Below are 12651 nucleotides of genomic sequence, written 5' to 3'. Positions count from 1 at the left end.
TCACTAGTGGCTTGCCTAACTCTATGCACTTCAGGAACTAGGTGAGCATTAAATTTTTGTTCCACCGTCATCTCCCAATCTAGATATATTTCAGCATCATAAGTACCCGAAAAAGATGGTATGGTAAACTTAACTTTAGCAAATGGATCATCATTACCACGTGTATTATGTTGCTGAAAATTGTTACCTCTCATACCTTGACGGTTGAAGTTCAATCGGTTCCTTTGTCGTGCATCAAAGGCATCACGGTCTTGCCTCAAAATTTCATCATCAACGACGGACTCTTCATGTTGGGCTGCACCTTGAAGATGGCCATTGTCGCCATGAATACCATGTTGCATTGGGGGCTGCTCTGGAATGCGCGTCTCCATCCTGTTCAACCTATCAGTGAAATTAACAATAATACGGTTAGCAGAACCTAATGCTTCATCCACATGATGAAGTCGGGTCTCATGGCTCCGAAGTAATTGTTGCATCTCGTCCGTCTTCTCAGTTTGATTGTTCGCACTCTCAACCAGTTCATCGATCTTACATCCATAACTCCTCATGAATTCCTGCATCTCCTCCTCGAACGTTTTACCTGCCATGGTTAGTAGCAAACAAGAGAGAGAATATATATATATATATATATATATATATATATATCGACTACTGGGTTGTGGAGGTAAAGGTGGAATCACACACTCTCAAGCGTCTTACCAAGCTCTTATGAATTTCTTACCAAATTGCAGCAGGTGGTATGACCGGAGAAGGTGGGATGTATGACCGCGACGGAGGCGAATGCGAGGATCCAAATCTGAGGGCCAAAAGTACGTGGAGCTTGGATAGGCACAATATATGGTAGTAAGGATTAGCAATAGTTCAATTCAGAAATTGCAAGACTGAAAAGTAGTCCCAAGCTAGTCTATGCCGCCGGCCTAAACTCGCTAGTTCAAGCAAGCAGAAATCCAACTCAACTCAAGAACTCAAAGGATGCAAGCACTTCTGTTTCTGTTTTTTTATCTTCTTTTCTTTTGGCGCGGCTCTTTTTTTTCTTCACTTTTTCTGCACCTCTTTGCCTTTTGCTCTTTTCCTTTTTTTATATATGACAGAAAGTGCCGCAAGAGATAAATTACAACCTGAGATCGAACTACAAAGCTTCTGCACCGGAAACTGTTGCACTAGACAAATAAACACTCTCCAATATGCAAATAAATTTTCTGCACTAAGCAAACTCACCGCTGGCAATAAACTAGCAGCCGCGCTATAGAACAAATAAGCTTTCGGCTTTGGAATTTATAATGCTTGAAAGCTACAGCTTAGCAGAACTGAGCCAGCGTAGCAAAACGATCTTGGCACTTGCTGCTCGAAATAAGCAAAAAAAAAAGGCAAAATTTCCTTTCCATTCAGTGCTATTGACTAGACAAGACAAACTAGCTTGCTATGATTCGGCTTTCCTCTGTCTCCGTATGAACAATAATTCGCACGAACATGAAGCACTTATCAGAGGCAGAAGTTAATGGCAGCAAAACTCGAAACTAGAGACCAAGAACAAGACCTAGACACACCGAACACAACGACACAGCGAGGGACTAAAATTCAGAAAAGCAAACCAAACTGAAAATTGCACGGCACAAAGGGGTTGTAGGACAGCGGAAGACGATGAATAATATTTTTTGGGGGGGGCTAATTTTCTGGATTCTAGGACGATGACAAATTTAATCTAACAAAAGGGGATTCAAAGTTACCTATCGGGCAACTGAGGCTCTGGTACCACGTGATGAGAACAGCGGCCCGATCTTCCGATATGTTCGATTGATTTCGTCATGAGGACGTTGACGCTTGGAGGCTTTCAACCCGCAGATTGTCACCTCGCAATTCGTTACACCCGCACGACTGTCGTTATCAACCACGCTCGCACGCGATCGACCTTACCACGAGGGTTATTGTTCCTGCAAGCAATCGAAGCAACTCACAAGAACAAGGAAGATACAATCTGAATTGCTAATAAAGATGAAGCACGCGAGTTGGGGTTCCACAAACCGATGAACGGCGAAAACTGACTAATTGTCTAGTTGTAATCTAAGCAAAACCCCCAAACCCTAGAAGAGGGGGCGGCTATCTATTTATAAGCTAGGAGGAGAAAGGATTTGGCCACAACTGATGGAGCTCGAATACAACTCAATTACAAGGCCCAAGGTCCAAACTGATTCGGACTGGAAGAGCGACGCGACTTGTTTTGCCGATTCCGGACAACACAGAAGGTATTTGGAGATGAGGTCGGATACGTATGAAAGTAGACTCCGTGAGCTTTCCAACCAGTACTCATGGACCTCGACCACCTTTCGGAATCAAGAGTTATGGTCGTTTGAATTTGGTGCTGTCTGTAATTCCGATTCCGAATTGATCTTGGGGACAGAACTGGATTTATGCGCGGTAGCCCTCCGGTTACACTTGTGCTTATATGGATCTTCTCTCAGGTTCCTAAGGATAATAAAATCATCGCAATAAGTTAGTAGCATCCAATCCTTAGAAACATTTGTATGGAAAGCGAGGAACGAGTTCACCAGATAATTAAGTTCTCGTGCACGAGCTCTTGTCAAAGGACCTTGAATTACAGTAGCGCGAGGAGGAATATTTGTGGTGCGTGTAACCATAGGAGTGATGTCCTCATCAATATGGACCCCGACAGAGCAAACCAGTGCGAGAAAGAGTACAAGGAGACTAGGTCAAGCCATGGAATTAAAGCAAGGCCATAGTCGACCGTGAGACATGAATGTCTCCCGACTTCACCAAGAGCTCCTCTAGAAGACCGCCTTCACCTCCTATGGGTCCCAGCAGGGGCCACGCATGGGTCGGCGTGTGCGCTTCATCTACATCCTGCCACTACGGAGGCTAATAGAGTAGCTGGCTCCCGAGCTGTCAGAGGACGAAGAAGAGTCCGAGGAGGTCATCGGCGGTGCCTTCTCTCTCGCCTTCCCAGCCTCCTCCTTCACTGTCAAAGTCACCATCATCTCCACAGACGCCTGCTTCTCCTCATCGCTCTCCCCCCTCAGGAGATCCCAGTTGACTGGGATCTGCTCATCGTCGTCAGAGATATCGATGATCCCGACGGGCGTGGCCTCCCGAGCCGAGGGTCAGGCCAGAGCGACAGGCAGCCGCCTCCCCTGCAGAGATGAAAGTAGCATGGCCACCGGCGCCTCAGCCGAAGACCAAAACAGTCCGGCTCCCGAAGAAGCTGTCGAGATCATTGACATCTCCAAAGAGGACAAGATAGAAGACGGTGCCATACTCAAGTCAAGGTTAATTGCACACTCGTAGGGCTGTGGAGAATCCAGCCGGGTGACCCCAGCTTTATACCCAGGCCAAGCAGCCATGTAAGCTCAGGAGATGAAGCAAAACTGACGCAGCAGTGTCCCCCATTCAATGCCTAAGGGAACTGTGGCCATACCCCAATCGTTCCGCCAACACGTGGCAGTGTTCCACGACGAACGCCTCATTTTCTCGCACGGGCATCCTGTCACATTAATAACACTTACTCCTTTCGGTGCGTGATAGGGGCGTGGGAACAAGACTCTAAATGACCCCCACATTGTTGAGTCAGAACGCGTGACTGGCACATCTCATACTACCAGGAAAACGTGTGTGGTCCCCCAATCCTACACGTAATCTCTACTATAGCAACCTCAAAAGGCAAGAAGAACCATTACCGAAGAAATCCAGATAGCCTGTATCGACCTTGGCATGGACCCTGGAGTGTACCACCTCCATCGACGCCACTCTGGCTCGGGGTCCCAACACCGTGCATGCCAGCTCCAACAGGCTCTGAAGCATATTGCCACCGCCACTAGACCATCAGCCTTGGGCCTCGCCATCGACGCCCACGGTTCCTAACGAAAAAACTTCTTAAGACAGGGAATTGCCATCGGGCATCTTTGATACAATACCAGGCTGGAGTTGGTTTTCCTCTACATCCTCTCCCCCTCCAAAACATTAGGGCCTGAGAATGAGGGGGTACTGTTGGGGGAAAATAAACTAGCCTGAGGATAATGGTTGAAGATTACTATTCAAATCCTTCCAGAGCCTTCATCTTCAGACCCTCAGCTAAAGGCCTGACCTCTGAAGGCATCGGGCTCCTTCGTACCACTTCTTCGTACCTGTGAAGCCTTCCCATGACTCGGAACCACACCTTGCCACCCTCGCGAGGGGCTACTATTGGGGGATCCAGCCCGACCTCCCGAAGGCTCAGCCTCCCAAAGCCGACCTCCCAAAGCCCAGCCCTCCGAAACCTCGGTCTCCTGAAGCCCTAGCCTTTCGGAGCCCTACCTCCTGAAGCCTTCACCTCCCAGAGCCATGCCTCCTGAGGCCCCTGTCTCCAGCTGCTCGGGCTGGCTTCTTAGAGGCTATAGAGGCTTCTTAGAGTCATCAGTCATCAGGAAAGATCTACCCAAAGGGAAGCACCGGTCATACTTTGCCTGCAAGGAAGTGACCAGCATTAAATACCTAAGCTGGTGGACACCACTCTAACACCCCGCCGTAATGGAGGTTATCCTAACACCCCTAACAGTGCGGCGTCAGGCCGCAATTGGTGACCGACTCGCCCCCCCCCCTTCAGGGGGCAGGCACCGCGATAGTTACTACGGTGGATATTTATCTCCCAGGTAGGGTAAAAGGTAGTTATCCGGGATAAGGCACAGTAATTCGGTCAGATCCCAGATATTTGTACATTGTGATAACTTGTACACCAAGCTATGCATGACCCTATAAATAGGAGCCATAGTCACCTGGGTGAGAGGGGGCAAAGAGGGTAGAAAGACACAGACATGAAAAACACCAAGTCACGCTGTGATACTCCCCCCAGATCGATCCATTTTTTCTACCATCAATACATTTGTTGTGTTCCTTCCTCTTAAACTTTGTCTCCAAGCTTGAGTCTTCTCCTTAGAAGAAACTCTCGCCGTACTTGCTTGGGCAAGATGAACTCTTGCTCCAATAACTAGGATTTGAGGTATGCATATTATACTACGGTTTTCCCTTCCTTCTTAGCTTCCTTTCCACCTAAGAATCTCTTGCATGCATGGAATTTTGAAGGAATTGCTAGCAATTTTGTCACCACCTTTATTCTGAATTTCAGCAGCACTTTTGTTTCCTTTCTCCATGTTCTTCCCTTCGATTCTTTACCAAATCGACGGTCACAACCCTTGGCAAAGGACCTGGTGTAAGTCTTTAGTGTTCCTTATTAGCAATGTTTGTTTAAGCTCGTTTTGGATGGATTTGTGGGCTGCAATCGAGGAATGGCAAAGTAACGTTGTGTTCTTCAGGTGATAAAGGTAGAATGAAGGTTTGGATGAGTGAGCTTGTGATTCATGTTTGTCGAGTGGATAAAATAGGTCTAGAACCCTTGGTTTAGTGCCTATGCCTATTTAAGTGGTTGGAAACATTGTGTTCTTCAGGTGGTAGAGCTAGAATGAAGGTTTGGATGAGTTAGAGCTTGTGATTCATGTTTGTGGAGTGGATAAAATAGGTCTAGAACCTTTGGTTTAATGCCTATGCCTGTTAAAGTGGTTGGAAATTCGACATGCAAGTTGAATCGGTTGAAAAATATTGTAAAACTTGTATTCTTTAGGAACCTAGATATTCTAGGTCACAACCTGGAGATTCTAAACCAAAATACCCGAGGACACCCACCCGGAGGTTCACCCGGAGACTTTGGACCCCGCAGGGTCTGAGTTCAACCCGTAGGTTCCATGTGATCCTAACCAAAAATACCTAAGGACCCCCACCCGAAGGTTCACCTGGAGACTCTGGAACCCGAAGGGTCCGAGTTCAACCTGGAGCATCCGGATTGTAGTGTTCATCAGGTGTTTTCTTTTTTCGATTACTTTGCTGATAGCTTGTAAATTTTATAAATAATTCATACAAACTCCAAAATATGAAGCCAAATGCGTTAGCTTCGTGTTACAAATGTTAGAACTCAAGAAAATACTTTTTGATAATTTTATAAATTAACTAAATGTGTTTTAGCTTAATTAAATTATAGTTAATTAATACCATGTCCTAAATTTATGAAACCACTTGGAAAATTCATGTTTTGATCAATACTATCTAGGAAAAAATATACTTTTGTATGAAAGTGCTGTTTAAATTGTTGAAGGTCATTTAATCTTGATATTGTTTAGTTACAATCCTTTTTGGATAGCCCTTAAATAAATCATTTATACCATGAGCCTATGTGCTTAAATTTGAGTGTTTCTTGCTGCATTATGTTCATTACCCAGTACCACATCCCTATTAAAATTTTATAGCAATTTCATAGCTTCTCTTTTATGCTCATCATTACACGCGTTCTTCTTAGTGAACGAAGGACCAAAGGGTAACGCGGGTGTGATCAAGGGCAATTTGGAAGTTGTTTCCCTTGCTTCTGAAGTTGATCAACAAGGTAAGCATCTAAGAATTTTTATCCCATTACTTTGTATCATATATTGTGTCAATTGATAAGTTATGCTTTATATATGTTTGCATATCAATGAGTCTTATGTTGAGTTTTGGGTTAGATCCTATTTATTGCATTACCCTCCCTTTACATTGTTTATCGCTTGATCCTTTGTAACCTGGGTTGTTCATGTCACATAATGGTCTAACTTAAAAAGAATGTGTTATGCTTAGCATGTTATAAGTCCTTAGTAGAAGTTGAGAGGTGGTTCGGCCATCGTTCGCGAGCTTAGGGCTTACTTTATATCACAAATATAATGATGATGGAGGATGGTGTAAGTTACTGAGGATGAGCCGAGATTCAAGCAGGCATTAGGGATGGCTTGAGAAGGGAGTCTCATATGCTATAGGCCCTCTTGAATCAATTAAGCATCATCTGTTGTTGTAGTTGGCTTAGCGCTTCTCCATACTTGCCACATATCCGTATATGGGACGGTTGAGCCAAATACCTTATGTAGCTATGATCTTTTGGTGTGCTAGTCTCGGATGTTGTCAGCATAATAGGCTTGGAAGGGATATCTTGTTTGCTCTGAGAGTAGTTCTAGATGGCCCCCGCATGACGAGGCACAGGTTCAAACAGTTGGAGCTTATTTGGGAAAGGTTGACATGAGTACCCTCTTATATGGACATGTGTGGTCACGCAAGCCGTATGATCCTCAAGTCATGTAGGTAATGGGGTACCCCCCTGCAGGGTGTAAAACAATTCGAATTGCCGCGCTCTCAGTTATGAGCATGCTTTTATCCATTTGCATCAATCGTAGAGTTCCGATTGTGGTTGTGATGATTTGATGGGAAATGTATGGTGATGTTATTGAAGTTTTGATATGGTTCAAGTTATAATTATTGTATAGTAATGATCTTAGGATAAAGGTTGTTTATGGTTAGGTGTAGATGCTTACACTTGAGTTGAAATTGCTATTGCATAAGAAATTCACTTAACTTTGTGGCTGAGTCTTTGCTAATTATCTAAATTGCATTCTCCTTGGAATCGGGCTATTTATAAGTGTTCATTAGGGATTAAGTCTTGCGAGTACCTTCGTACTCACGTGCTTTGTTTGTTTTTCAACTGGGGAAGATTTAGTTTTTGGCGACTTTACCCCTGCTGATGTTGGCGATGGGCGGGAGTAGTACCATTCTACTCGTGTGTTGTTGTTTTGGGGTGGCGCCTTAGGGCAAATGGCGCTACCCATCTTTTGTTTTCTTGTAACTTATTCCACTGCGTAACTACTTTAACAAATGCTTGGGTTATATATTTTGTTGCAAAGTTTAATCTACTTAAAGACTTGTAACTTATTTTAAGTACTCGCTCTTTATTATTTCTTGTGATGATATGCTTGTTGTGAAGGCGTGTGTTCTAATCCTAAAAGTAAACACATGATGGGATTACTAGAATAGTATTTCGGTTAATCATTGTGGGCATGATTATGGAAATGATCGTTCTAATGATAGCTCAAATACAATTTGGACGGTTCCTCACAGCGTAGTATCAGAGCTTAGTTTAATAAAGTAGCCTAAACATACTTAGGATGGGTTAATAAAATGTGTCAACCCACCAAAAGTTATCTTTAGTTCCTAAGCGTTTGCTCTATTTTATTATTCATCTTGTCTTAGAGCTAATCGTACCTCTTCTTGTTGTTAACATGTCTAAATTGGTCTCTAACTCATCTCTTTCTTAATGGGGTAAGGATGGTCGCTCTTACATTGGTGATGGCTACTCATACCGAGGGTGTGGGAGATTTTCCCGCACTCCTCTGCGAGATGCTTTGGCGTGCAAATTTCACATATGCACGGGAGTACGCAGTGTATGCTCGAGGAGTTGGGCCAGACATGGTGGATTACCTAGCGACCGTAGACATTTGAGCATGGATCATAGAAGGTGGAGCCAACCCTCACTACTTTGAGGCAATTGGAACTTCAAAAGAAATGGCGATTCAAGCAGTGGTGTACAAAGGTGATGGCTGCCCTTTGTGGCGAGTTTCCGGTTCTATGAGGATGGCCTTTCATCTACTTTCAAATCCAAGGCAACAACGTCAACAACGTTAAGGATGTTCTGGATGCGCCCCCATTGAGTCATGGGATGGTAGAGTTGGTTCACTCCTTGGACCAATCCTACCGTTGCGTGGTGGCTGAGTCATGGGAGACACGAAGGCGCTACAACCGGCTGCAACATGCGATGGAACCACAAGTACGTTGCGGATTGGTGAACCACAATGTGTTATATGGAGAGGGCCATATGACGCCGTATAGCATGGCACCTCAGATTCACCGTTTTCTAGCAGTGCAAGGCACACAGGTACCTCATCCTTGTGGTCGAGGCGCGAGAGCATCCTTTGGATTGCGAGTACCCTAGTTCCACAATACGGGTGTCACAAGGGGCATCTCATGCACCCCGACACCATTGATGATTTGGGCTTTCCACAAGTTCATCTCATGGATGAATTTCCGGAAGACTTTGCTCACGATCTGTATCATGAGTTGCTTCTAGTCGGTGAAGTCAGGAATGATGTAATAGGGCGTAGTTTATTTCGTGAACTTTTGGACAATTAAGTTCAGCTATATTATGCCCAATGTATGAGACTTGTACGTTGTACCTTTATGTTGTATGAGTATTATGACTGTCAATATGTCTTTCAATTCCATTAATTGTTATTTATTATTCTGTCATTTTACTCATATTGCATCGACACAATCGACGGAAAAGGTAAGAAGATAAGGGATGCATCTCGATGGCAGTAAATATCGGGAGCTCAACCAGTGCGAGGTAGGGGCCTGGTGTGTCTCGTACGATGATGGTATGGGAAGTGAATATGTTAGCAATAACATATGAAAATCCACTATACGATGGTAGTTATGGTCGTCTACCTATGTGGTGATTACATGGGGTGTCCTGTAAGGTGATGGTATGAGAAGTGAATACAGTGGCAACAATGTATGAAATGTCGGTTGTGAGGTGAGTTGCACAAGCACCATTCACGCGAATACTTTATCTTCTTGCACAAAGGGTGATGATTGGTGGGTCATTCATTATATGCATGCCTATGATGATTGTGATTTTTTATGGTTGTGGGGAGTGACGCACTTAAGAAAGAAATGTGTAGATAGGGATCGAGCATACTTCATTCCTATCTCTCTTTTTGCACGCATTTACATATAGTGGGCTTTAAGGAGTCCAACTGCATTCATGTTGAATTATCCTTTCCTTGTCATCTAAATTCGTACTCGTACCTCCCTTGTCAATATCTTTTCGTCACTAACTTTGAAAAATGACAACAGGATGAGAACCCGCGGCAATTCGGGTGATCTTTCATGAGGGGTCCAATGAGAACAATCATGTGCCACTTTCGCCACTGAGCATGGCGGATGTGCTCATACAAATCGAGCAGAATCGGCAAGCGTAGACCACCCTGCTTGAGGCACTCGTGCGCAGTACGGCTCCTCAAGCAGGAGGAGGAGGAGCCAGGCGTCGTGATGACTATTTGGACTTCCTCCATACTAGTCCTCCCACCTTCACGCACGCTGAGGATCCTCTCCATGTGGACTATTGGCTGCGTACGATCGAGCAAAAGCTCACTCTTTTTTGGTGTGAGGACTACGAGAGGCCCTCTTCATCACACATCAACTCCAAGGTGTGGCTAGCATGTGGTGGACGAACTATCTCGTCATGCACACCCCCGATCATCGCGTCTCATGGGAGGAGTTTCGCCAAGCCTTCCACGATTATAATATCCCTAAGGGGATAATGGATATCAAGTGGCAAAAATTTCTGGACCTCAAGCATGGAGGCAAGTCGGTCATTGAATATATGCAAGTGTTTAACCAATTGGCACAATATGCACCGAAAGAAATTGGTACCGATGCTCAGAAGCAAGATAGCTTTGTAAACGGTCTCTCTACCAAGTTGCAAGAACGTTTATCCGCTCACAATTTTGCGAACTTCAATAAGTTGGTGAGCACCTCTCTCACCATCGAGCACAAGTTTAAAAACCATTAGGAGGACAAGAAGCGTAAGAGGGTCCCATCGTCCTCTATGGGCGGGAGCTATCAATGTCAGCGAACGGGGAACCAACTCCCTCCATCTTCCATGTCCACACCATTTGCTCCATGCCCTATGTGGGTGGTGCAACATTCATACTTATCATCACCAGGACAAACTCCAAGGCCTACGGGGCCACAAGGAAGTGTAACTGGTGGTCCTAGCGGCCCATGCTACAATTTTGGGTGTGTCGGGCACTTTGCGCGGTAGTGTCATTTTCCGAAGATGGGAGCTGTGGCGACTGCTCCAAGGCTACCACTACAAGCATAACCCTCTCAGCAGGCATCCAAGGCTACGCAAGTTCCCAAGCATGCCGGGTGAACCACATCACCATTGATGGGGCTCAGGAGGACAACAGCGTGCTCGTTGGTATGGTACTCGTAAATTCCCACCCTGCAATTGCACCTTTTGATTCCAGAGCATCTCATTCTTTTGTTAAGGAGGGTTACATCTTGCATCACAATATGGTCACCAAGAGACTACCTTCTTCACATCATATTGATGCAACTGGTCCCCATTGAAGAAGTTTTGTTTTCTGCAAATTTGATCATTCCCGATACTAGGGAGTTGATGTCATCTTAGGAATGAATATGTTGACCATATATGGTGCTCTAATCAATTGCGCTCAGAGGATCATCTCTCTCAAAAATTCAACGGGTGTCCAAATCCCCTCCACTTGGGAGAAGGTGGTCCTCATCTCTATACTTTGTAGTGTGCCGCAGCCATGAACCTTTGGAATATCGTAGTGGCATGCGAGTACCTAGATGTTTTTTCTGAAGAATTACCGGGGATGCCACCCAACCGGGATGTTGAATTTGTCATTGAACTCACACCCGGAACGACCTTGGTGTCTAAAAGACCCTATCGTGTGCCTCTGAATGAGTTAATGGAATTGAAGAAACAGTTGAAGGAATTAGTTGAGAAGTTGAGAAGGGTTTCATTCGTCCGAACTCGTCACCTTGGGGATGCCCGACTGTCTTTGTCAAGAAGGATAATACCTTGAGGATGTGTGTTCATTATCGTCCTCTCAATGCGGTCACTATAAAAAATAAATATCCACTTCCCCACATTGACATCTTGTTCGATCAATTGATCAGTGCACGTTTCTTCTCCAAGATTAATATAAGATTGGGTTATCACAAATAAAGATTCGATCATAGGACGTTCCTAAAACAACTTTCTCCACTCGTTATGGACTCTATGAGTACACGGTCATGTTCTTCAGCCTAACCAATGCACAAGCTTACTTCATGTATCTAATGAACACAGTGTTCATGGAAGAGCTGGGTTCTTTCATCGTAATCTTCATCGACGATATCCTCGTTTATTCCAAGACCGAAAAAGAACTTGCCTAGCATCTCCGAGTCGTTATTGAAAGGCTCCATGAATATTGTCTCTATACCAAGTTCAGCAAATACGAATTCTGGCTCAAGAAAGTTGCTTTCCTTGATCATGTCCTTCTAAAAATGGTGTCGTTGTCGACCCAAGCAAGGTTCAAGATGTGCTCAATGGGGGAAACCACATAACGTCACCGGCACTCGAAGTTTTCTTGGATTTGTGGGATACTATCGCCGGTTCATTGAGAACTTCTCCAAAATTACCAAGCCTATGACTGAACTCTTCCAGAAGGGAGTAAAGTTTGCTTGGTCTGAGGTTGTGAACAAGCCTTCCATCCTTTGAAGAATCTTCTCACCGTTGCTCTCGTCCTTTCTCAACCAGATGTGGACAAGATCTTCGACGTTTATTGTGATGTTTCCCATATAGGCCTCGACTGTGTTCTCATGCAAAAGGGCCGAGTCATCACCTATGCTTCTTGCCAATTGAAGCACCATGAGGGAAATTATCCAACTCATGATTTAGAGCTTGCCACTGTTGTGCATGCTGTAAAAAATTGGCGCCATTACCTTCTTGGTAATATTTGTAATATCTACACAAATCACAAGATCCTCAAATACATATTCACTCAAGCGGACCTCAACATAAGGCAAAGAAGATGGCTTGAATTGATCAAAGACTATGAATTGGAGGTTCATTATCATCTCGGAAAGGCGAACGTCGTTGTCGATGCCCTGAGCCGAAAGGCTTAGTGCAATTTTCTTATTGTCAAGCCCAGAAATGCTACACTCTGTGATGAATTTCAGAGACTT

This window comes from Phragmites australis, chromosome 3, assembly GCF_958298935.1.
Source record: "Phragmites australis chromosome 3, lpPhrAust1.1, whole genome shotgun sequence".
In the NCBI taxonomy this organism is placed as follows: domain Eukaryota; kingdom Viridiplantae; phylum Streptophyta; class Magnoliopsida; order Poales; family Poaceae; genus Phragmites; species Phragmites australis.
Note: the sequence above shows the minus strand (reverse complement) of the source record.